The sequence below is a fragment of the Hemicordylus capensis genome, chromosome 4 (assembly GCF_027244095.1).
Source record: "Hemicordylus capensis ecotype Gifberg chromosome 4, rHemCap1.1.pri, whole genome shotgun sequence".
NCBI classification, from domain to species: domain Eukaryota; kingdom Metazoa; phylum Chordata; class Lepidosauria; order Squamata; family Cordylidae; genus Hemicordylus; species Hemicordylus capensis.
The window spans coordinates 141,938,617-141,963,830 of NC_069660.1; the positions used below are offsets into that span (position 1 = coordinate 141,938,617).

The window sequence follows — 25,214 nt, forward strand, 5'->3', positions numbered from 1 at the left end:
TTCATTCATTCATTTATGCTATTTATATACTGCCTTATATCTCAAGATAGTTTACAATTTACACAAACAGAAACTAAAAATAAACATCATATAAAACAGATTGAAATTGCCATAAATAAATGTAAAGCATCCTAAACTAAAAACCTGATAAAACAAATGTGTTTTCAAAAGTCATTTAAAAACTACCAGAGATGGCAAAATTCTGATTTCATTTGGGAAGGTGTTCCAGAGCCTTTGAGCAACTCTAGAGAATGCCCACTTTTGGATCGCCACCAAGTGAGCCAGTGACAACTCCAACCAGACCTCCCCCAATAATCTTAGTAGGTGGCAGGGTTCATGAAAAAGATGGTGCTCTCTTAAATACCCTGGGCCCAAGTCTTTCAGGGCTTTATAGGTAATAACCAGCACTTTGAATTTTGCCTGGAAACTAATTGGCAGCCAGTGTAGTTCTTTTGAAATAGGAGTAAAGTGGTATCTACGGATGACCCTGTAGACCAATCTGGCTGTCGCATTCTGTATCAGTTGTAGTTTCCATACTACATACAAAGGCAACCAAATGTAGAATGTCTTGCCTGGATGTTACCGGCATATGCATCAATGTTCTAAGATCTGTTGTCTTGAGAAATGGATGTAGCTGGCGTATCAGCTGAAGCTGATAAAAAACACTCCTGGTCATTGCCTCAACCTGAGAGATCAGGGTGAGCTTTGGGTCCAGACGTACTCCCAAGTGACGTACCTGATCTTTCAGAGGAAGTGTAACCCCATACAGACTCAGAGTTAAATATAGAGAGGGGGAAGGTTTCTGCACCTGTCTTCCCCATCTCTTTTGGAGGTGGCAAAGGGGAAATCAATGGTTTCATGCCTCTTCAGATGGCTCCTCCCTCCTCTTTGCCTTCCTGATCAGCAGTCCTGCCAACCTTAAACAGGGCCTAACATACTTCACAATCTTGGCAAGCAGAAGAACTCCCTTCTCACAAGATCCCTCTTCTTGGAAGAGCCCAGGTCTGGTGATTTCTTATCATGAGAATGGATTTTTCCTCCCAAGGATGGGGAAACACTCACTCCAGTCCTCACTGAGGCCTTTCCCAGAGGGGTTGCCATCTTTAGCTCATTCAGAAAGATGCAAGACACATGGGGAAGGAGCCCCTAGCTCCTCCAATCTCTAACAGACTCTGTTTTATTGCTAATTTTAATTCTTTTTGGCTGCTTTGTATGTCGTTTGCTGTGGCCTCAGGTCAAATAAATAAATGGCACTACTGCACTACATTTTCATCTGCCTGCACCTGGTTTATGGCAAAAAGAAATCATCTGAAAACTTGGGAGGTCTTTTAATTACTAGAGTTCATCTTTTGCAAAAGTGCATACTGTTTGCAATATAATGTTCAGTGAATGCTGAATTAATAATGAGATATTAATGTGCCCACTTTATTTTTTATCCTATTCCTTCTGAAATCCCAGCTAGCTAATTATGTTATTACTGAACAATAGTATTGGACTGCAAAATCTAATGGGAAAATTCTAATTACAGGGAATAGCCTCAACACTTAGCTTCTTAACTGCAGAATACCTACAGACATATCTCCAAAACACACTGTTCATTCATACAAAAAATGCTAAATATTTTCCAGGACCTCTTAACCATAAAAATGAATGATAGCAAGCATTCAGAAATGCTAATCAAAAACTAAAGCAATATGGTACAAGTTGGTGTAAAATTAAAAATGCCAGAGAGATTCAGTTTTGTAAATTCTGAAATTATATTCGGCAGATTTGTAAAATTATGCTAGGGAACAGGGGTAGCATGGGATCTGGGGGTCTAGCTTATCAAGCTACCATGGGTTGTAGATGCAAAGGGTAACTAACAGAGGTGTGCAATTATTAGGCAGGATGACATCTCTAGTTTGATCAGATCTAGTATAAGTATGAACTGCTTGCTGTTCTTCCCTTGCCAAGACATGTAAAAATATGCATTTAAATATATTTTTACATGTGGGTTTTATTTTATTTTGATGATGGGAGAAAGAAGCCACGGATTTTTGTTAAAGAAAGTAGAACGGAACTGAGAAGAAGATAGTAAAATCCACACAGAACTGAGAGATTCCTCCCTCCCTAGCCCTAATAGCATGTTTCTACCATTCCCAAAATTTCATCAAGGTAATATCTAGGTTTCAGCATTAGAGCAATTAACCAGTATTCTCCTATTGGGATGCAATTTCAACAAGCAAACAGCTAGCCTCCAAGTAAGGCCAGGATGTGCCTCAATTCAGTGTTTTAAAATAAGACCTTCAGTTTATGATAAAGATTATTTGCTATAAGAAATTTATTTATTTGTTTATTATTAAAAATTTCTGGAATACCACCTCCTCAAAAGACCCTAGGCAGTGAACAACAACAATTAAAAAAAAAAATTAAAGGGCAAAAGCCTGGTGAAACAGGTAGGTCTTAAGAAGGACTTTAGAAGCAACTAAGGAGGGGGCTGAATGAATCTGGCAGTGGGGAGGAGATTCATATGTGAGAACTCCTGGATTTAGCACATACAAAATCAGGAAATGACTGGAGCTTTTGATAAAAATTGCCCAATAGGGATGTGCAAACTGGCTTGAGTTCAAACCAGTTTGAATTCGAACTGGTTTGGTTCAACGGTTCAAACACAGACCAAAGCAGGCATCTGGTTTGCAATGCTGGTCTGAGTTTGAACCTATCGAGCCTGATTCAGTTCGAGCTGGTTTGAATGGGCTCAAGCCGGTTCGAAGCCTCTAGGCTCCATTTTAGGTCTTGTCCTCCAATTTGCAATAATTGTTTTGCTTGTTTGCATTGTCTGAGCTACTGCTGCTGTGATTGGCCAGATGAGTCTGGCTCTGTGGTAGGCTGTGCACTGTGCCAGTGCTTGAGAGTTGGCACCCTATTGGCCGGGGGGAGGACCAGGGTGGGGGTTCCCAAAGGAGGGAGTTTCAAATCCTATTTAAAACCAAGCCTCTGACCTGGCAAATCACTCTGGCTGCAGTTGCTGCTTAGCTTTCTTCTGGCCTCTGCTCTGTAGCTGTGTGCTGGTGAGTCTGCCTTGCAGATAGCTGTGCTGCTTATTTGTTCCCATCCCCTGTTCCCTTGCCTTCTCTCTCTGCCCTGCCCCCTGCTTTAAACCTTCTTTTCCCACTGTGTGTCTGTTCTGTGTTTTTTATCCCCTGCGTGTGTGTCTCTCTGTCTCCACTCTGGGCCAGGAAGGCCCACCGAGACCTTTTGGCCTGAGGCCTCTGGCCCATCCTCCATTTCTTTCTCCAAACCCAGTCCACCCCACACCTGTCCTGTACCTGCCTGACAGTGTTTCTCTGTTTCTCCCTGTCCTTTTAACCCCCACCCCTTCCCCATTCCCGCAGCCTTGCCACCAGCATTTAATTTAATTTAATTTAATTTAATTTTATCATTTCATATCATATCATATGGGAGGAGACAGAGGGTAGGGAGTACGTGATGGCAGGTAGTACAGCCAGATTTTCCCTCCTTCTTGTGGCCCCTCCAACATGTATTTCACCACTCAGTGGGGGCCCCCCCTAATGACGTCCAGGTCATGTGGAGTCCAGTGCTGGGTCCTTCAGTCTGGCTCTGTGGAGGAAGGGTCTGCTGCTGAGGAGAAAGGGTCTGCTGCTGCAGGCCCCTCCACCACCAGTGAAACTGAGCACTTCTTCCACACAGGACAGAAGGAGGGTGGGTGACAGTGGTGGAAAGCAGTGGCAGCAGCCCTCATAGGCGTAAGTCCACCATCACTCAAGAAGCCTAAGACAGCGCCCGGGGCATCTGAAGCCACCCAGAGCAGTGAGATTTGGAAGCACTTTGAGGTACCTCAAGGTGCCCAAACCACTGCTCGCTGTGTCCACTGCAGGGCACAGGTCAGTCAGGGCAAGGTTCCCAAGCACCTGGGTACAACCTCCATGTGGCAGCACATGTGACAGTGTCATCCAGGTGTCCTTGACTCTGCTGGCAGCACTAGTGCACCTTCTGTGCCTGAAACTAGTGCTGACAAGGGTGGCATGCCAGCTCTAAACAGGCTGAGTACGCTACCAGTCAAGTGGTGGGCACAGTCATTGGGCACCAAGCAGCCTGGTCACATGGTGCCACATCTCCTCACCCTCCTCATTGGGGAGATGATGGCCACTGACAACCAACCTTTCCAGGTGGTTGAGAACTCTGGCTTGCACCAGATTCTCCAGCTGCTAGCACCCGACTACACGACCCCCTCAAGAACCATGTTCAGCTGGAAAGTGGTCTTCTCCCTATGCCGACATTGCAGGTTTCGATAGGCAGGTTTCCACACCTCTCCTCAGGCTTCATTGTCATGGGCAATGGCTCCAATGTGACTGCAACCCTAGAGTCAATAATGGAGTGTGTCAATATACGGTGTATGGTGCACACACTCCACCTGGCTGTCAATGATGATCTCGGCCTTAGGGAGCTGAAGGCATTCAGGGAACAGGCCCACCCCTTGACAGGTGCTGTTGCTTCCATGGCCACACTTGTGGAAAAGTCCCACAAGTTCGCGACCCATTTCCACCAGTGTGAGAAGTCCAGGCACGTGCTTCACGTGCTTGCAATGGCATCTCCTTCGTGTCCCTCCCCCTGCCAGCTCTCATCCTCCTCACCAGGAGCCCGGCGGCCCGTTTTTGTTTGCTGCTCGGCCATTTGCAGGGGCACCACCACCTTCTCCTCAACCTCCCCTGGCTCCCTCTCCCCACTAGCTCTTATCCTCATTGTGAGGAGGCCAGCGCCCCCATTTTCGCTGCATGCTCAGCCATCCTTGGGAGCTTGCAATGGTGGCACTTCCTCCTCCTCGGTCTCTCTCCTTCCCTCCTTGGCAGCTCTCTTTCCCGATCTCCTGCCAGGGCCTGCCATCACTGCCAGGGCCCACCACCACCACCAGGGCCCACCGCTGCTGCCAGTGCCTGCTGCCGCCTCCTCACCTTGCTGTTGCCACCGCCTCCTCACCACAGCTGGGCCCTCTGCCGCTGCCGCCTCACTGCCACGCAACTGGTGGACCATCCTCCTCCTACTGAGGGCTGCGGAGCTTTGCCCACTGCCTGTCCTCCTCCTCAGGGTGGTGGGGCTTTACCCACTAGCTGTCCTCCTTCCCAGGGTGGCAGCAGTTGCCAGTGCTCTCAGGATGCGTGGCTGGAACTCTTGTGTGTGTCTCCCCCTCTGTCAGCCAATCATCTCCTCCCCCTCTGTCAGCCAATCGCCTCCTTTCTTCCACGATCCCACACATCCCGTCCTGGAGAAATAATTATATAGATTTTTTTCAGTACATTGAATGCATTGAGACTAGAGCCTTCATTCACAGAGGACAGAGTGTGTACTCTTATCTACTATGACCTTAATTTGCTGTGAACTCTGAGCAGTTCAAATAATTAAGGTGAAAGAACACTCTGTGAATGAAGGCTGTAGTCAATGCTTCTCAATGTACTGGGCATTTTTAAAAAAAATAACAATCCCTGAATAAAGAACAATAAATTCTATGAACTTGAGGGTGCCTGGAGAGAGTTGAGGACATACCTGCTGTGCCCCAGACCCACTTTGGGGTGCCCTGGCAACCCCCCCAAGGGGGAATGGGGCTGCCTCAAATCCCCATTATTCCCTATGGGAGGAATAGAAAAATTGGAAAAATATCCAGAAATTCACCAATAATCACAGAAGTCTCTGATTGCCTTGGGGTTTGGTGGGTGGTAGGCACCCCTGCCTACCACCCACCCACTTTTGTGCCCCTAGGTGCTCTACATAGGGAATAATGGGCCAGTTTGAGTCCCCATTATACCCTATGTAGAACCTTCTGGAACTGGTTCGAGTTGGGTTCGAATTTGAACTGAACCAAAGAGGGGTTCGAGCAAAACCAAAACTGAACCTGTGCACCCTGGTTAGAAGCCAGTCCGAATTCGAACTGAACCGGGCAAACTGGTTTTGTGCACATCCCTATTGCCCAATCACTTCCTTTCCTAAACAAATCCTTATGCATCTTACTAACATTAGTAGTACTAAACGGACACTGTATTGATTGGGCTACTGGTCTGATATTATAATACTATTATTCAATCAAAAAGTGGAAGGAGATTCACATACACTTTTCCAGTCTATAGTATCTTCCTGTGATCGTTTCATGATGAAGATTTACATGGAAAGTGGTCTTGTGTATACATTTATCATATGATCTGCCATACCAAAACCAAGTGTGATTCAGCCAACCCTTAATGGGATTACACACCCCTTAAAAGGGCAGGTGTGCAGTCTGGAGGTGCTGTTGGATCCAGAGCTGCCTTTGGATGACCAGGTAGAGGTGGTGGCCATGGATGCCTTTGCACTGATTCAGCTGGTACACCATCTGTGCTACTTTCTTGAGAAGGCAGATCTGGCCATGATTACCCATGCCTTAGTCACATCACGACTTGATTATTTCAATGCACTCTTGGTGCAGTTGCCTATGAAGAATATTTGGAAACTTCAGTTGGTGCACAATGCAGTGGCTAGAGTTTTATGTCTGGAACCACTCATTGGGAGCATATTGCGCTCATTTAGAAAGAGCTGCACTGGCTGTCAGTTGGTTTCTGGATCCAATTAAAGGTGCTGTTTTTCATCTTGATAGACCTTAATGCAGTGGAGCACAACTTTGGCCCTTCATCTGTTGCTGGACTAAAGCTCCCATCATCCTAGCCACAGCAGCTGAGTCAGGGATGATGGGAGTCATAGCCCAACCACAGCTGGAGGGCAGCCCTGCCTTAACGCTTTGGATCCTGGATACATGAAGGACAGCCTGTTCCTGAATAGTTCTGCCCTCCTGACATGGAAAGGTATTGCTCTCTGTGCCAACACTGAGAATAGTTCATTTACTGTTAACATGGTGCACATGTGTCCTTCTTGGTTACTGGCCCTAGGGCTTGGAATGCTATTCCCATGGATGTTGGATTCCCTTACTACCTTTCAGAAGAAATTATAGATCTTGCTCTTTGTTCAGGCCTTTTACCACCTAGGGAGTGAAGATTTATCTGCTTTCTTCCTGCTATGTCTATGTATTTTATGGCCTATATTTTAGTTTTGGTTGTTTTAGTGTGATTTTACAGATTTAACTGTTATTTTAACTTTGTAAACTGCCTTGAGATACATTTATGAAAGATGGTATAGAAATCTAGCAATCAATCAAGTGTCTAGAAAATCTGGGGGGGGGGGGTTTGCCACACCACAAACCTATATAAATGAAAGAATACTGGTTGACATCCAGACTGATACTGTGCTGGCACTACGCACAGCCCTCAGGGTCCCATTTTCAGGAGGCTCAGTGGGCTTCAAAGGGAAGAGAAGTAGTGCCAGTGAGAGGAGGGGCAAGATGGCTACCAGCAAACAACCTAATTTCCAAGCTCTTGCCTGTATTTGGACATTCCCCCACCCCAGGCATGCCATCCAAGGGGCTGACCCCCCCCGGGAGAGAAAAAGATTGCAGAAGACTTCCCCCCCAAAAAAGAAGGGGGGAAAATAAGGAAGAAAAAACAGCTAAAGATCGGAAACTTCCTCCCCCCGCCCACTGAGGCAGAGTTGGGTGACCCACTGAGGCAGAGTTGGGTACCAAGAACAGATTTGCAGATCTCAAACAATCCACCTTAAAATTGTCTCATCAGAGGGATGAGGAGGGAAACTCCCCAAGACAAGGGGTTCGAAGCTCTATAGCTGGACAAGTACCTCACTTCCAGTCTGACCTTGTTACCCAGCAGCTAAGCGATGCTTGTCTGATCTCAGTAGAAAGTCTGATTTTAATTTTAGGGTGTATGAACCAAATTGGGGGACAAAGAGAGAGTTTAACAAAGACTTTTGACCATTCCTCAGCTAGGACCCAGCAATGGGTTAACAGCTCAACTGATGTCAACAGATCCGGGCCAGCCCTCTCCTCTGCCTCAGCATCTGACTCATTGCACTGGATATTCCCAGAAGCAGTTGGAAATAACAGGGGGAAGCTGCAAAGAATCTTGCAAACCCATCACTCGTATCCATTTTCCCAGAAAGGATTCATATTTATGGGCAAGCAAAAAAAAAGGTACTCACCTCCCTTTCGGAGCTCTTAAACCAACAAATCACCCCTTAGATATGGAGCACTTTCACTTTCTGCCGACACAGCTGGACTATGATAAGGCTATTCATAACTTTTAAGGCAGCGAGGTTGCCCACACAGCTAATATTTTTAGCCTGAGACAATTCCACATTACTTTGCACTGTGTTTTTAAAGATCTCAGCTCCAGATCATTAATTAAGGGCCTCATAAACATCAGCAGCAAGAATCCTGACTCCTACATTAACAATATACTGCCCCCTCTGAGCCATAGCAGTGCCTCACTAGCTGAGGCTCAGAATGATCACAAATCCAAAACAAGCCTTCCAGCCAAGATAAGCCACAACCAACTCTCTCCACAGAATTGGTTGACTCCCAACCCTGCACATAAGATGGCCTGCTACAATTAAAGAGTAAACTTGCTGCACTTTTGAAAAGAGCCCCAAAAGACACAGAGCTGGCTACCACAGACCCTACCACAGACTCTGAAACCGATCAGGAATTATCAATGGAAGTCCAGCTAAAATCACCCTATAAATGCCTTTTAAAAGTGAACATAGCTGATATTGCAGCTGAATCAGGATCTGAAATGGATCTGGAAAGTGACTGTGATCAAGACTGATCCCCCAGGCTTCTCCCTGTCTCTAACAAATATCTGAGGATATTTAGGGCAGAGGTCCGACTCCCAGAACCAATGACATACACCCAGGAGTGATGCTAGCCACAGACCCACACTTTGATAGTGTCACTGCCCTCCTCGCCCCAGACAGGCTGCTTACGTTATGGATTTCCCTGGCCCTTCTTGCAATACCCTCTCTTGAACCTGAGGAGTTGGCCTCGGAGATGGAAGCCCCAATCTCCACAAATATCTTGGCAACCAATGAGAGTGACAGGGACAGAGCTCCCTAGCATTACCCCTACTCACAGAGCCATCATATTACCCTTCTGCTAATTCAAGGGATGCATCACCCAAAGTACAAGAGCTGGAAAGTGTCATGCCCTTGTCCAGTGATGTCCAACTGGTGATCGTGGACGTGTTGGACAACCCCCAAGGACCAACATGTACCCAGGTCCCTACTGCTGTCCTCCCTGATAGGAAATCCCAGACCATCTCGGAAGTCCCAGAAGACATCAACACACAGGATATAGGGTCAGGAACCTCATCAAACAACGCTGAGCTGAATACCCAAGATAGTCCACCAGAGATTGGGAGCATGCTGGACTCTCCTACCATCCTGCCTGGACCCAGGCCAGGTTGTCGAAGGGGCAGAAGCGATAGACAAACTGAAGGCAACACCAGGGTCACCGGTAATAGATGGCCAGAGCCTGGAAGACACACAAACACACCCACTCCCTCACAGCCTCTCTGCACACCCTATAGCCTCATGGCATCCAGAAGACCAGCATAAGGCAAAATTACTCAGCTGGAATGTGGCTGGGTGTGGATCATCAGTAAGAGATGCCCGCTTCTCTGATTTCCTGGCCACCCATGACGTCATCCTAATACAAGAAACATGGACAATGGAGGCAATAGACATCACTTAATCGATTCCTTTCATTCTCAGTTAGGGCTGAAACAGCAAGGGGATGAGGAAGATCAAAAGGCGGTTTGGGGATACTAGTCTCCACTGCTCTTACTGCATCAAGAGCTCTTCCCCCTCTCAAGCACTATGCCATGACAGTTTTAATCCAACTCAGTCTTTGCTGCTTCCTGATAATTAATACTTACTTCCCTCCACAACAGCAGAAATCCCAGCTAAGAATAATCTGGGCTGAATTGGAAACCTACGCTGTGGACCTGTCTCTCTCACCCTGACGCACTGGTGGTCCTGGCTGGTGACTATGGATGTGCACGAAACCACGGAAGCATGGTCCGGCACTGGGGGGGATGTCACTTTAAGGGCGGGGGGAGTACTTACCCCTCCCACTGCTCTTCCCCCTCTGGTGCTCGTCTTTAAGCAAACGTTTTTGGGGCGGCAGGGTTCCTCCCTGTGCACGTGCCACATACGTCACACGTTTGCGTGTGATTTATGCGGTGCGCACGTGACGGCAGCAGCGACAGGCTCGTGCGCCGCGATGGGCACATGCATGGCACCAGCATCTGCTTGTTTCTGAGTTTTCAGCCAACGATGGGGGTAGGGGCAACCCTGCCACCCAAAAAACGTTTGCTTAAAGATGAGCGCCGGAGGGGGAAGAGTGGCGGGAGGGGTAAGTACTACCCCCCACCCTTAAAGTGACACTCCCCCCCACCAAACCACCGGACCGGCTGAATTCCAGACCGGTCCGGAGGCCTTTTGTATGGCTCCGGACTGGTCCGTGCACACCACTACTGGTGACTTCAATGCTAAACTGGGCCCTGATGATCATACTCAATACATGAAACATCAATGCCTCCCGCTCAACTGTGATGATGAGGGACTCCTTCCCAACTGAATTGCAAAGGACTAGAGCTCAAACTTTGTGGGATTCTGCTTGGCACAAACAACTACTAAAAATGGTGCATTCAGGGGAGATCAGCCAGGAGAATACACTTAGCTATCAGGCTCAAGAATGAATACTTTTGATTATGGTATGGTTTCCAGGGATCTGATCCCTCTTGTAGAGAGCATAGAGGTTGTCCCAGAATTTGAAAGCGATCATCTACAAATCTCCCTCCTTCTAAAGTCTCTTCCCTACCTAATCCACATTGAGGATCACTACCAATCCCCAATATCCGCAACAGGGAGAACCAACTGCCGTGCCAAATGGACTTCCCAATTAGACTATGCTATAGCTGTGCTGCTTGCCTCGGAGTGATTTCAGCATCTCCAACGGGCCCTGGTAACAGTCGAGCACCCTGGCACACTCCTGGAGGCCTGCAACTCTGGTTGAGGAGCTACAACAGCACCTAAAAAGGGGAAGCTGAATAGTACAGTGGCAGCATCATCACTCCAAATCATGGTTTGACAAGGACTGCATAAATGCCAGGAAAGCCCTCATTTTCTACTATCAGGAATACAAAGCGAGAAGTGAACCAAAGGCAGCAATGGACATGCTGCTGAAGAAGAGGCATTACAAATTACTAGTGGCATGTAAGAAAAAAGAAGCCATGAAAGACAACTGTTCACGACTCATCCATGCAGCCCGTTCCAACGACTCAGCTGCCTTCTGGTGCATCACTACGTGCAACTATAGCAACAATATGAATCTACTACATTGCTATATTTCCCCAGGGAAATAGGAAAAACATTTCCAGAGCTCTATGAGGACTTCTATGCATTAAGTGGACACCCTGGGTAAGATGTAAAGGACACGGCCATGTGGACACCAGTGACACCAACTGAGATCAAGAACCTGGTCACCCAACTGAGCCAGGAAGGCCCCTGGGGAAGACTTGATTCCACCTGAGGCCATTAAAAACAACCTGAAATGGTGGGTCCCCATTCTGGCCTCACTATTTACCTTTATTGGCCACGTCCCCAAGGACTGGGGGACCATAATAATTGTCCCCATCTTTTAAAAGGGCAGGAAAAAATGACCCCGCCAACTACAGGCCTATTAGCCTGTTCAACACAATCAGCAAACTTTATGCAAGACACCTGCACTGGAAATTATGGGACTGGTTGGAGCAAGAAGGTCTGCTGGTGGAAGAGCAGGCTGGCTTCTGTAAGCGCTGATCTGCTATCGACCAGTGCCTAGTACTCCAGCACCTTGCTGAAAAGTACTCTTCCTCCAACACATCCTCTCTGTATGTAGCCTTCATTGACTTTAAAGCAGCTTTTAACTCCACCTGAAGAGTTAAATTATGGGAGAAGCTAGAGGCCTCCTTAATCGACCAGCGATCATTATACTTAATACGTATGCTACATACTGACACATCGCTCAAGGTAAGTTGCAACCAGCAGGGACATCTCACTAGTGCCATCATTACACGAAAGGGTGTACAACAAGGTTACATTCTGGCACTGTTATTATTCAACTTCTACAGCAATACAATGGTGGGGCAAATTAGCAACTTAGACTTCCATCCCCCTAAACTCGCAGGAGCCCACATCTCCACCCCATTATATGTGGATGATGCAGCAATACTCTCAAGTACAGATGTGCAAACTGGTTCGACGTCGAACCAGTTCGACGTCAAACCAGTTTGGTTCAATGGTCCAGTGTTGAGCCAAACCACACCCTTTTCGGCCCAACCCTGGACCAAACACTATCCAAAGGTTCAGAGGTCTGTGAACCTTTAAAGTACTTAATTATTATTTTTTTAAAAAATCATTTTTTAACCTTTTGCAGCCCTCCATGGGGTTCCTGAAGGCGGCGGGGTGTTTGTGTGTCCACAGGAATCCCCCTCCCCCGCCAGCCTTCTACGTGCCCACCAAGAGAGGTTCAGGGGGGTTGCTAAAGTTTAAATTGTTCTTTAATTTTTTTTTTTACTCTTGCAGCCCTCCGTGGGGTTCCTGGAGGTGGCGGGGGGGAGTGTTCTGGGTGGTCCCCCTCCCCCCACCGACCTTCTTCATTACCCCCAAGAGCCAGTTTGGCAATCAAGAAGCAATTTTAAAGGCACAGCTGCCTTTGGGTTTCTCCAGCAAAGTTGCTGCTGTTCTTGCTGAGTCTTTAAAAGGCAGCTGTGTCTTTAAAATTGCTTCTCCCATGAGAAAGGGAATTACTGAGGAGAGAGAGAGAAAGTGAGCAGAAGCCCTTTTCTGAAGTTCTTTCACTTGCCTTGCCCTTCAGGGCTGAAACTTCAGTGCCTTATTTCAAAAGCAAACTTTTTCACTGTATTTTTTTTAATGGAAAGTACATCTACCAGCAATCTAGATTCATCATAGCAGTGATTGGAACGGAAGCACTCCAGCACTGAGCATGATCGTAGCATCAGCCTCTCTCGCCCGGCCACAGAGAGGCAACTGAGCAGGCTCGATGAGGCTTCTAACATGGCTGCAGCCCCACCAGGAGAAGAGTGACTGAACGTGCAGAGCCAGCTGAACAGGCTCTTGGGGGTAATGAAGAAGGATGGTGGGGGAGGGCCCCCCGGACCCTCCCGCCACCTCTCGAACCCCGCGGAAGGCTGAAATAGTAAAAAAAAATTTTTTTAAGAACAATTCAAACTTTAGTTAACTCCCCGAATCTCTCTTGGGGGGCATATAGAAGGGCAGCAGACCCCCCTGCCACCTCCACGGAGGGCTGCAAAAGGTTAAAAAATGGGTTTTTGATTTTTTTTTAAAATTAAGTACTTCGCGAATCCCCTCGAGCCAAATCAAACTTGAGGGGGTTTGCCAGGAAGCCGGACCAAACTGGCTGACAGGGTTTGAGTGCAGTTCACATTCGAACCGAACTGGGCCAGCCAGTTCCGTGCACATCCCTACTCTCAAGGACCCCAATTGGCCTTAAATGAGGACTGAAGGCATTGGCCCAGTATTGCAAGGACGATCTGCTGGAGCTTAATTACCACAAAACCAAAATCATGGCCTTTGCTAAAAGGCCCCAAACCCACTCCTGGCACAAGATAAAACAGGTCCTTTGCTTTAAATATCTGGGGAAAGTCCTGCATTCCTCCAGCTCTAGGAAGACACATGGGGAGTATGCAGCACTAAATGCACAGGGGAGCTCCTCCGCTATTCTTAAGTTCCTCCGAACAAGCCACTATACACCCGCAGTGCTAAAATTGTATGAAGCCAAGCCAATAGAGCAGTTACTCTACAGTGCCCAGCTCGGCCCCTTCCCCAACTTTTCCATGCCGGAATGCGTGCAATCAAAGTTCCTAAGAGCAGTTATTCAAGTACCAATATGTGTATCTAATGCTATCCTGTGACTAGAGACAGGCCTATTGAAAGTGGAGGCAAGGGTATGGATGACCATACTGAATTACTGGCTAAAGCTCTCCCTTTCCCCCTCAGGCCTAGCCCCACTAATGCTATGTGATGTCTTTCAATCCAGTTGGAAACAGACAGCTATGAATAAAATTAAGTAAGTCCCTGGGCTTATCCCCACTTTACTTAGTTAACTTGGGGTACGACCCGGCCAAGGCACTCATCAAACAATGTATTATGGATATAGAGCTCCAATCTGACATAGGCAAGGCTCCTAACTTCCCTGTAAGTGAAGGACTCAGCTATGTCATCGTCCCCTTGCCATACCTAACCCAATTGGAGGTCCCAAAACATAGGAGGGCCGTTACACTGGCACGCTGCCATGTGCTTTGCTCAGCTTCTTATTACTACTGTAGATAAATCAAAATGTAGCCCAGAGTTTACTATGTCTCTTATTAGAGCCATATCTAGATTTTTAGTGCAGTCACATGCCTATTTTTATATTTTAAATCATCTTATGATAGTCTTAGAGTGTAAAATCTATTGCTACTTCATTTTTAAAATGTACTTTATGCTGGTCTGTGTCCGTAATAAAGATTGATTGATTGATTGATTGATAGTGCCAGTGCAGTGTTAGTTTGGATATCAGCCATTATTTAGACATGACTTGGTAAAAGTTGTGCTCCTCCAGCTTCAGAAATGCAACAATCACATTCACTGGGTCAATGTATCAGTGAAGCAGTAAGATTTATTTATTTGCTTTGAAATATATATATCACTCCCAATATAGCAAACTTCAAGACCACTAACAAATTTATTTATTTGACATATTTATATCCCACCCCAAACTGACACCTCCAATACCACTTAAAACAATATACATAAATTATCAACAACATATAAACAAAAACCAACACAAATCCAAATTAAAGAATAGAGAAAAAACAGAATAGATGATATCACCAAAAGCTAGTATTAAACACTTGGGCAACTCGTCTGGCATCTAAAATATATTAATGTTGGTACCAGGCTAATGTCGGACAGAGGACAGAGAAGGAATTCCACTGCAAGGATGCCATCAAAGCCCTGAGCAGTGGCACACAGTCTGATCCTAAAGAGGAGAGAGTAGTTGGACGGGAGGAGCCAGTGTCAACCCCAAGCCTGAGCCTGCCAGCTGAGAGACCCCAGAACCAGCATGCAAAGCCTGGGCCTGAGCTCCCTAATGAACTGGACTTTTCAACATCCCATGCCTCACACTACCCAAAACCTGCACAAGACCAAGAGCAGGGGAGAAATGCTATACTACAGGCCACAGGACTATCCCTTTAAATCTCTCTTCTCTCCAGGCAAGGAGGTGCCTGGAGGATGCCTGAAAATACCTCATTCTGTCTCTGACCCTTGTCAGAGCAAGTTGCTCACTGGGAGCTATCCAGTGTTTCAAACTCAATTGCTTGCCTTACCTGTTCCAACATTAATACAAAGTGTTTTATGCTATGAATGCCACTCCATATGTATATCTTGAGCCAGAAGTGTCCCCCGCCCCCCGTGCAGCAAACCTGATCCTTAAGAGGGAGAGACTGGCAGCTATAGGACACCTCCCGCTTCAGAGCACAATGCCTCTAAATACCAGTTGCAAGTGAGCAACAGTAGGAAAGAGCATGCCTTCAGCTCTTGTTTGTGGGATTCCTGAACCAGCAGGGCTGTTCTTATGTACCAGTTGCAGGGGAGCAACTGCAGGAGAGAGGGCATGCCCTCAGCTCTTGCCTGTGGGCTTCCCAGAGGCATCTGGTGGGCCAGTGTGTGAAACAGGATTCTGGACTAGATAGGCCTTGGGCCTGATCCAGCAGGGCTGTTCTTATGTTCTTATTAGTGCAAACCCATCCAGGACTATCTACTACATAGGTCAATGAATCAACTACGCCACCTTGTATGGATTAAGTTCCATTCTATTAGCCCTCACCCAGCTTACCAATTTAAGGCACCTGTTCAGGACATTCTAAGAAATGTTGTGGTGAATAGGGATCAGAATCTACAACTTGGAAACATTCGTACCTTCTCATCTCAGTCCATCCCTTCCATGCCCTTTGCTGTTTTCCCCTACTGTCGGAACTTAGATGGTAAGTTCCTCAAGGAATTTCTGCTTCCTTTCTTATGCTGCTCTGGAAAATGCCAAGTAAATTGATGGCATTATATGAGTGACCTGATCACCACCACCACCTCAGTGCAGCATTTGGACATGATCAATTGTCTGGTAGAAACCCACCTCAATTTGGTGAAATGCAAATTTGGAATCAATAAGAAATAACCTAAGGTTTTGAATGTGACAAGTAAAAAATATGTCACTAAACACATGTATGTAAATTTGGGTAATGTGCTGTATTATACAGCGAGAAGAATTTGATACAGTTCCCATTATAAGAAACTGGTTTAATCTAATTCAGTACCATTTCCAAGAGTTTATCAATCTTCTGGATGAATACTGAAAGAGAAAGGATCTTTGCCTCATACCTTGCTCCTAAAAATGTTCAGACATGACTTGTGGCATTAAAAAGAGCCCTCGTTGACACAAATGGTTGCTAGAATTGTTAATGCAATCAGTAGGGACTTCCACAGGGTGAGGTATGCAAATTCCAGAATCATTTCAAGGGTTTTGCCCTATAGGCATCTATTTTTAAGACAAGTAGGGAATATGTTTTTTGTGCCACAGGCAAGCCTACTTGCAGCTTGTTTCAGAGACATAATAGAAAAGCTGCATATTTCAGTTAGACAACACATTTGACATAATTGCCATTTTATATAACATGTGTGTATGTGACATTTTGCTGACCCAGGGAGCCAAAGAGCTGACTATTCTGAGTAAATTAAAGCTGGGTTCCTTTGTTTCTGCCTTGAGGCTCTCTTGGCTTCATTGCATCAAATCATCTCATGGCCTGGAAGGAAACATCTCCGATATTGCACAGAGCTAGTTTGGCTATGTTGCATTTGGGGTGTGTGTGTGTGTGTGTGTGTGTGTTTGTGAATAGCCAGGTCTCAGAAATCTACATCAGGGGTTTGTCCACAATATAAAGTTAAAATGCATTGTACAATTCACAAATAAGAAAACTCACACTGTAACTTGCCTGCACACATTTAAAGAGTGGATGAAATGAGCCTGGACAATAACATGAGACAAAGGCCCCAATTCAGATACTTCCATGGCTGGCTGATCCAAGGCACATTATTATGATACAGGCTTTCCTCTAAAGGAATGTACACATGGAAACCTGATTAACACAATTCCTCCTCTTCAAGCTGTGCTGTTAGGATGGTGCCTGCCTGGGTTTTGCCCCCGATGCAGCATTTCATTTTGTCCCTAGGAGCAAATGGCGGCTATTTGGTTCCGAAGTATATAAAGGATATAAGTATATCTAGGATCACAATTGAGAGCCTCATTGTGCAGGGCAAGGATCAGGTGTAGCCCCCTCTTGACCATATCTCAGCCTGTTTACTTGGTCCAATAGTTGTTAACTGAAGGTTGTTTCTACCTGCGCAGCCCCACTTCTTCATCAGCAAAATCCCATTCAGCAGGGGTGGAGCTACAACAGGGCAGACAGGTTCAAAGAACCCGAGCTGCCCAGCTCCTGGAGGCCACCTGCCTCACTCCTCGCCCCTCCCCCCCAGCTCTGGCCAGCCCTAATTTCCCAGTGGTGTTTGTTGCCAGCTGCATGTATTTTGTTCCTTTTCTCCTCACTTGGAGAACAAAATGAACAAAACATGATGCATCCAGCAACGAGCACAACTGAGAAATGAGCACTGGAAGGCTTGCACAGTCCTTCCAAGGCTCTGGCCATGCTCCCTTGGAAGGCCTCTGGCCATGACCCCTTGGAAAGGCCATGCAAGCCCTCAGGAACTCATTCCCAGATGGCTCTTCATTGCCAGCTGGGTGCCCCCGCCCCCCGCTTTCTCTCTCTGGAGCTCAAGGGAGAGAAAGGAAAAAGCATCCAGCTGGCAATGAAGCGCCAGCTGGGAAACAAGTTCTGGAATTCTCACGCAGGTCTTCTGGGGCTCTGGCCACACCCCCTTGCATGCGATATCACACGCAGGGGCATGGCTGGCATGTGTACACAAAAAGACACCAGCGCAGCCACCAGGGAGGGGGGCAAACCTAGGCCCCCTTTCCCAGCTATGCCTCTGCAATTCAGAATTTATTTATTTTTTGGTCACACTCGGTTTGACTGTGACAGAATCTTGGAAAATGGAATATATACTATATATGATATATGTATGACTTTGGTTATGAACTGTGTATGAGAATATTGCAAAGATCTCTGCAAACCTTTGTACATTTGATTCATGTCATTATGTAAAAACAGACGTTTTGCTCTCTTGTGCTAGACTGTTCATCTTTGTGAACAAATTGCTCTCATTGATACTGCCAATCTCTTGAAGATTGTGGCATACAGGCCCTTTCCCCTTCATTGACTTCCTAAAGAAATAATAAATGGTCTTAATAGTATAGATATCATTTAGATAAATGCACTAGCATAAAAAACAAAACCACATTGCTTCCCTATATCTGTTGTGTTTTTCTGTGCATTGGAGTGCTAGTTTTCCATGCATCTAGATTTGCCTTCTGACTAATCCATAGAATCAAAATGTTAAGACTGATCACAAAAAAAGAAGTTGCAATTGTATTTTAAAACTCTTCTCATGAGATATTGATAGGTAGAAATAAGTTGCTCCTTTTAACCGTTCTTTGAAATGGATACACTTCAACAAATGGTGAGAAGCAAAACTAGAGGTAGTCCAACTGCCACTTAAGAGTCTTGAACTTTGTTTTCACATTGAAAAGAGTTCTGGGACCAATTCTGTAGCCAGACTTCCAAGCCAAGATATCCATTCATGCCACAAGTAATTCCATTGTTTATTGAAGATGAGACCCTTGTAAACCTTATAAGCAGCATCAATATAAAATAAACCATCAAAATGTAGCACATGTTGTAGCTGTTCTCTATGATTAAAGGATCCTAATGTAGGCCTATTTGTCTCACAAAAGGGCTGGTTCAGATGAGCACTACCTGGCAAACGATATGGTCAGGGACATACCAGGAGGGACAGGTGTGCTCTCAGTGCAATATTATTGAGTGTGCCAGGCAGTGCTCATCTGAACCAGCGCAAAGATATTATGGGTTCTGACCTTCCATTTGATCTGTTAGTTATTCTGTTATGTCTTCTGAAAGTATAGTGGCACTTTGCAATATGGCATGTGTTATTAAAACAATTATTATCTGTGACAGGACTGAATGTTGTGATAATCAAGAATGTCTCAAATTGCAACATTAAATATTGTGAGGGAAGTACATCAAATCAATGATTGCTTTAAGGAAATTTTCAGAGTAGCTTCATATCTTTCGAATTTCAGTTTTAGACAACTATAATGTGGTTTGAGATGGCAAAGCCTGAATTATTCCTTGTGAGGATCTGTCCAAAACATCCCATGAAAGTTAAATTTTATGGACAAACATAAATGGAACAGCTTTTGAATATACTAATTTTTGAAAATCTATGCAGTACAATTAGAATAGGCAACTGTGAATTTATTTTCTCAACATTCAATTGTCTAATTATAGGACACTGGAGAAAAGAAGAATCTTACACCTCTCTATGAGCTGCTCTGCACACTGAATTGTAAGGCAACTGCTACCTTAAATTCCTACAGGTGTTGCTGTAATTTATCCAGAGGCCATTTTGCGCCCTGAGGCAAAATGCAAAGTTTGATAGCCTAAAGCAAGTTTTGCCACATTCTTTCTCAGTCTGTGTCTTTGAGGAAGTACAGGACAGAATCTCACAAACGGTGAAACCGAGTACAAATATATGCGAAGGGGAAACGCAAGCCTTTCCGTACCTTAAGCCTTACACAAGAGTCCTCAAATTATTTCATCCTTCTCTCTCACTTATCTCCCCTGGTTCCTTGTTGCCCTCTAGTCATTCTGTCAATCACCTGCTCCTTTCTCATCCATTTGCCATGCTCCACACACTCTGTAATCCCCATATATTTCTTGTAATCCATCTCACCCATCTGTCCAGCAAGTGTCAGCATAGTTTAAACTTTTGCGTAGAGTAGATGGACTTTATAAATAAAGAAATTTAGAATTCTTAGTGGAATTCTAAATGGAACTCCAATGGAGTGCAGAATTGCTCTGGAGGAATCTTTAACTCTCAAAGATCCCCAAATATTGCTGCATTGATAGTCAGCTTGAAAATGCTCATACCCAAAGGAGTACTGTGAACTGTAGCACAAGCTTTGTGCTTTGCTTTTTTGCTAAAGTGCTTGTGTCTCCTTGGCTGTGTTTAAGGCATTCATGGAGTCAGTCACACCAGTCCTTTGCATATAGTGAGCCCTTTCTCACGACTGGAGAAAGGGCTCAAAAGGGGTGGGTGGAGGAAGCCTTCAAAAACTTTCCTTCCCTGCAGACAATCTGCTCACAGAGTCTGGGCACGGAGATCATGTGCCCAGATGTGTGGCTCCCTCCTCAGGCAGTGTGGAGAGTCAGGGGGCTGGGAGCGTCTGAGTGAGTTCATGCAGTCATGCAAACCAGGGGAGCCTGCTTCCTACCCTGATTTTGATGCTTGTGTGAACCCAGCCTATTCTTTCATGCATGAGAGGCTTCTCAGTAAACTGCAATTGTTTACTTATCATTTGCATATGCCCTGTGTTTGAGCTATATGGAACTTTGGGCGTATGCAATAATTTTTTGTATGCAGAATTTAATCCATATTTATTTGTTTCTTCCTCTGTAGACTTGTCCGGTGATCAGAGCTGTGGTTTCTGCAGGATCTAGCAAGGCAGGATTAGGATGGTTATGGTAGGGGTGTGCAAGCTGGCTTGACTTCAAACTATTTGGCTCCAAGGGTTTCAGGTCAAGCCAAATCGGGCCCCGTTCAACTCAAGCCCGCTTGAACCTCAATGGTAAAGGGGAATTCAAGTAAGGATTCCATTTTACAAGTAAGGGGGGGCATGGGCATTGTTAAACATAGTTGGGGTGGGAGGGTAGTCAAGATTTATCTTAAAGGTGCTGCCAGCAGTTGTGGCTGTGACAGCAGCTGCAGCGGCCATGAGGGTGGGCAGGGGTGGCTGCAGCAGTTCCCCCACCCCTGCCAGAGCAGGCAGGCCCGGTTGGGGCCTGTTTTGGGCCTCTCAGAGTGAAGACTCTGATATGGTTTAGATGCCATCACCTGACTGGCCCACCTACCATGTGATCAAAAGTAAGGGTAAGCCTATTCCACCAACCCCTCATCCAGCATTCCATTCTACCCTGCTAATTCATGTCTGGGTCAGAATGTTTTAACTGCCACCAATTCCACAGTTCCAGTACTACTTCAAAGCACTACTGAAACTTTGCAAATAGGGCATGGTTTGGATGTTCTGTTCTCCGTGTGTTATGCAGAGCAAAATGGCTTGCTGCATGGGGTGGGAGAAGACATGTGCTCCCTCATGTCACATGGTCACATGGTGGACAGGCAGTGTTGTCCCAACTGGCCCACACCCACTCAAGTTTAGTGGAAGTAGGTCTGATAGGTTTGCTGAATTCTGAGGGTTTTGTTTCCAGGTCAGAGATGTGTACTGAAGCCACACTTAAGAACATATGTCACACTTTAGAACATAAGTCTGCCTTCACCCTGAGATCATGCATGTGGACCTGCAGGAGGATAGTCCTTTCCTACACAGTTGGCCATCAATTTCCTTCAAACTCTATGAGACATTATTCTTGCATATGGATCAGAACATCTCTGTTGTCTTTTTGTTCAGCTATTCTGGCACAATTTGACAGCCTATGGCATTAGAAACCAACCAAAATAAGTGACAAGACAAGCATGTGGGAAGTTTTAGTAGAAGGGTTTCTTCTTTCTTTTTTAAAGTGTGTCTTCATGTTTCATCAAAGTGACAAGGGAAAGGAACTCTGAAACTGACAAGTCTGGACTTTGTGAAATGCTATCTAATTGAAAAAAACCCAACAACATGATGGAGGCTATACATCTGACAGGAACAGTTTGAAGCAAACAAACACACACACCCCATCCCCACTTTCAAAACATCACATTCTTTACTGAATGTGTGTTGGCAAAGTGTATGTTCAGAAAACATCCTAAGTAATAACCAGCAGCTCAACTGAGGATAAATTGAGGATGTCAGCAGACATGGCAAAGGTTGTGAAACTGGTGTAACTCTGAATGACAGCTGCTGAGACTTATAAAAATATGGAGAACAGCTATTATTCGGGAAATATAAAAATTAGAAAATGATGGACAGTCCTAAAATTGGGTATTTCTTACACAGGCTTTTCTACAAGGCAGGTCACAGACAATAAAGATTCCTTAAGAACATAAGAACAGCCCCGCTGGATCAGGCCCAAGGCCCATCCAGTCCAGCAACCTGTTTCACACAGTGGTCCACCAGATTCCTCTAAGAAGGAGAGCTTGTGGTAGCAAGCATGACTTGCCCCCTTAGCTAAGCAGAGTCCACCCTGGTTGTATATGAATGGGAGACTTGATATGTGAGCACTGCAAGATATTCCCCTCAGGGAATGGAGCTGCTCTGAGAAGAGCAGAAGGTTTCAAGTTCCCTCCCTGGCTTCTCCAAAACAGGGCTGAGAAAGATTTCTGCCTGCAAACTTGGAGAAGCTTCTGCCAGTCTCTGAAGGCAATACTGAGCTAGATGGACCTATGGTCTGACTCAGTATATGGCAGCTTCCTAGGTTCCTATGTTCCTATCCTTGGAGAAGCCGCTGCCAGTCTGTGAAGATAATACTGAGCTAGATGGACCAATGGTCTGACTCAGTATATGGCTCCAGACCCCTGATAATCTTGGTTGCCCTTTTCTGCACCTTTTTCAGTTCTACAATGTCCTTCTTAAGATATGGTGACCAGAACTGTACAGAGTACTCCAAATGTGACCACACCATAAATTTGTATAAGGGCTTTATAATATTAGCATTTTTATTTTCAATCCCCTTCCTAATGATCCCTAGCATGGAATTTGCCTTTTTCACAGCTGCTGTGCACTGAGTTGGTACTTTTAATGAGCTGTTCACCATGACCCCAAGATCTCTCTCCTGGTCCATCACTGACAGCTCATCAGTGTATATGTGAGGTTGCGCCACTCACATATAAGCTGAAAAGAATCACACTATGGTCACTGTTCCCCAGTGTTCTACAACTCTGACATCTCACACCAGGTCCTGGGTACCACTCAGGATTAAATCCAAGGTCACCTTCTCTCTGGTTGGTCCTGCGACCAATTGATCTGAAGTACAGTCATTCAGGATTTCTAGAAATTTGGCCTCTCTGTCAATACCCAAATGTGAATTTGCCCAGTCTATGAGAGGGTAATTGATAGGCTTGAGCCCGAAACATTTCAGCGGCCATTGAAAAGGCCGCCGAAACGTTTCGGGTGGTGGGGGCGATTCGGCGTTTCGGCGCCGGCGGGGGTAGGGCTTTAAGGGCGGGGGAGAGTGTACTCACCCCCCCCGCCGCATTTCCCCCGCCGGCGCTCTCGGAATTAGAAGCCCCTCGGGACGGCAGCGTTCCTCCCTGCCGTCCCGTTGCCCCTGTCGGCCGGAAGTGGCCGGAAGTTCCGTTCGCGCGTGCGCCCGTCGTGCGCGCGCGCGGCCGTACGTGCGCGGATGACGGGCGCACGCGCAAATGGGACTTCCGGCCACTTCCGGCCGATGGGGGCAACGGGACGGCAGGGAGGAACGCTGCCGTCCCGAGGGGCTTCTAATTCCGAGAGCGCCGGCGGGGGAAATGCGGCGGGGGGGTGAGTACACTCTCCCCCGCCCTTAAAGCCCTACCCCCGCCGTGCCGAACAACCTTTCGTGCACATCCCTAGTAATTGAAGTCATCCATTATTACAGATCTGTCTCTCTTCGATGCCTCTCTGATTTGCTTCTCCAATTCCAGGTCATTTTTAGTGTTTTAATCTGGAGGACGATAGCACATCCCTAGTAACACATTTCCTTTCAGTCCTTGTAATGTCACCCGTAATGATTCTATGGAGGTCTCCGGTCCTCCTAGGTTTTCCAGCTTGTTTGATGCTATCTCTTCTTTAGTATGCAGTGCTACTCCACCCCCATCCTCCCCTCCCTGTCCTTTCTGTAGAGTTTGTATCCAGGAATAATAGTGCTCCACTGGTTCTCACCATTCCACTGGGTTTCTGTTATGCTTACTATATCTATATTTTCATTAGCAACCAAGCATTCCAGATTGCCTATTTTGGCTTGGAGGCTTCTGGCACTGGCATATAAGCACATATGCGTTGTCTCTTATCTGGCATTGGTGTGTACTATCTCCCTTACAGCCACTTGACCTTTTTGAACAGCTGTCATGTGTTTCTATCTGCTCTACCCCTTTTTCTACTCTGTCCCAATCTGGTTTATCTGATCAATCAATCAACCAATCAATCTTTATTATGGTCATGATTGATTGATTGTTTGATTAAGTGCTGTCAAGTCAGTGTCAACTCTTAGGAACCACATAGAAAGATTCTCTCCAGGATTATCTGTTTGCAACTTGGCCTTTAAAGTCTCTCAGTGGTGCATCCATTGCTGTTATAATCAAGTCCATCCACCTTTTAGGGCAAACTTACATTACATTATTCACGTGCAATTACTCATATCACTTGATAGGTTGAAATATGTGAAATGCATTAACCAATTATTCCATGACAGAACATCAGAAACCATGATTGATCTATCATTCCCTATCACACTTGGCCATGATATAATTTATGATGGTGATCTCAAACAAAGCATGTGGCTGCACCATCCAGGAGCACTAAACCTCACCAATTTCCATAACAGGGGAGGACCAGTTTAAAAAAAGAAGTATCTGTCCTATTCTAAATCAGTAGCACTTAGTCATTGGACAAAACCACCAACCAACTGCTTAAACTAATATTTTCACTGATGAGGTTTGTGTCCCACTGAGGTCACAGACTATTTACAATGTATAGCAACACACCATAAACACCCTGTTTTTGCTGCTTGCCTGGACCTGTAAAGCCAAGAAGTTAACAAAGATCCAACAATGTGAGCTGCATTTGGACTGGTAACATCTTGTTGGTATCCCTCTTGTGATCTATGCCCATTACAAAATTCTATATCCCATCTTCTTCTCTCTATATAATTCTCTAAGATGTACCTGTCACTAATCCTATGTGTGGCAGTTCTCATAAGAGTTTGTGAGTGAGCTGCTGGGAGGGACAGAGGAAATTGGTGGCAGAAAGGCATGCAGGTGGTGGAAAAAAGAAAACAATTGCAGTGGCGGGGTAGGGGAGAAAACAGCAGCAGTGGGGGGGAGAAAAAGTGGCGGCG

General features: G+C 45.8%; 1 long non-coding RNA gene across 3 annotated transcripts in view; it reads right to left on the bottom strand.

Moving 5' to 3' along the window:
* LOC128324560 (uncharacterized) overlaps nucleotides 1-25,214 on the bottom strand; it is a 91,805-nt gene that overhangs the window by 23,494 nt on the left and 43,097 nt on the right. For 2 of the 3 annotated variants that reach the window (XR_008306935.1, XR_008306934.1), the window contains exons 7-8: nucleotides 4,953-5,260; nucleotides 4,167-4,360 (exon numbers count right to left, since the gene is read on the bottom strand). The exons of the other annotated variant lie outside the window; for it this stretch is intronic. This is a non-coding gene — a long non-coding RNA (uncharacterized LOC128324560). Of the gene's footprint in view, nucleotides 1-4,166; nucleotides 4,361-4,952; nucleotides 5,261-25,214 lie in introns of those variants that run through there. 3 annotated transcript variants of the gene reach the window in all.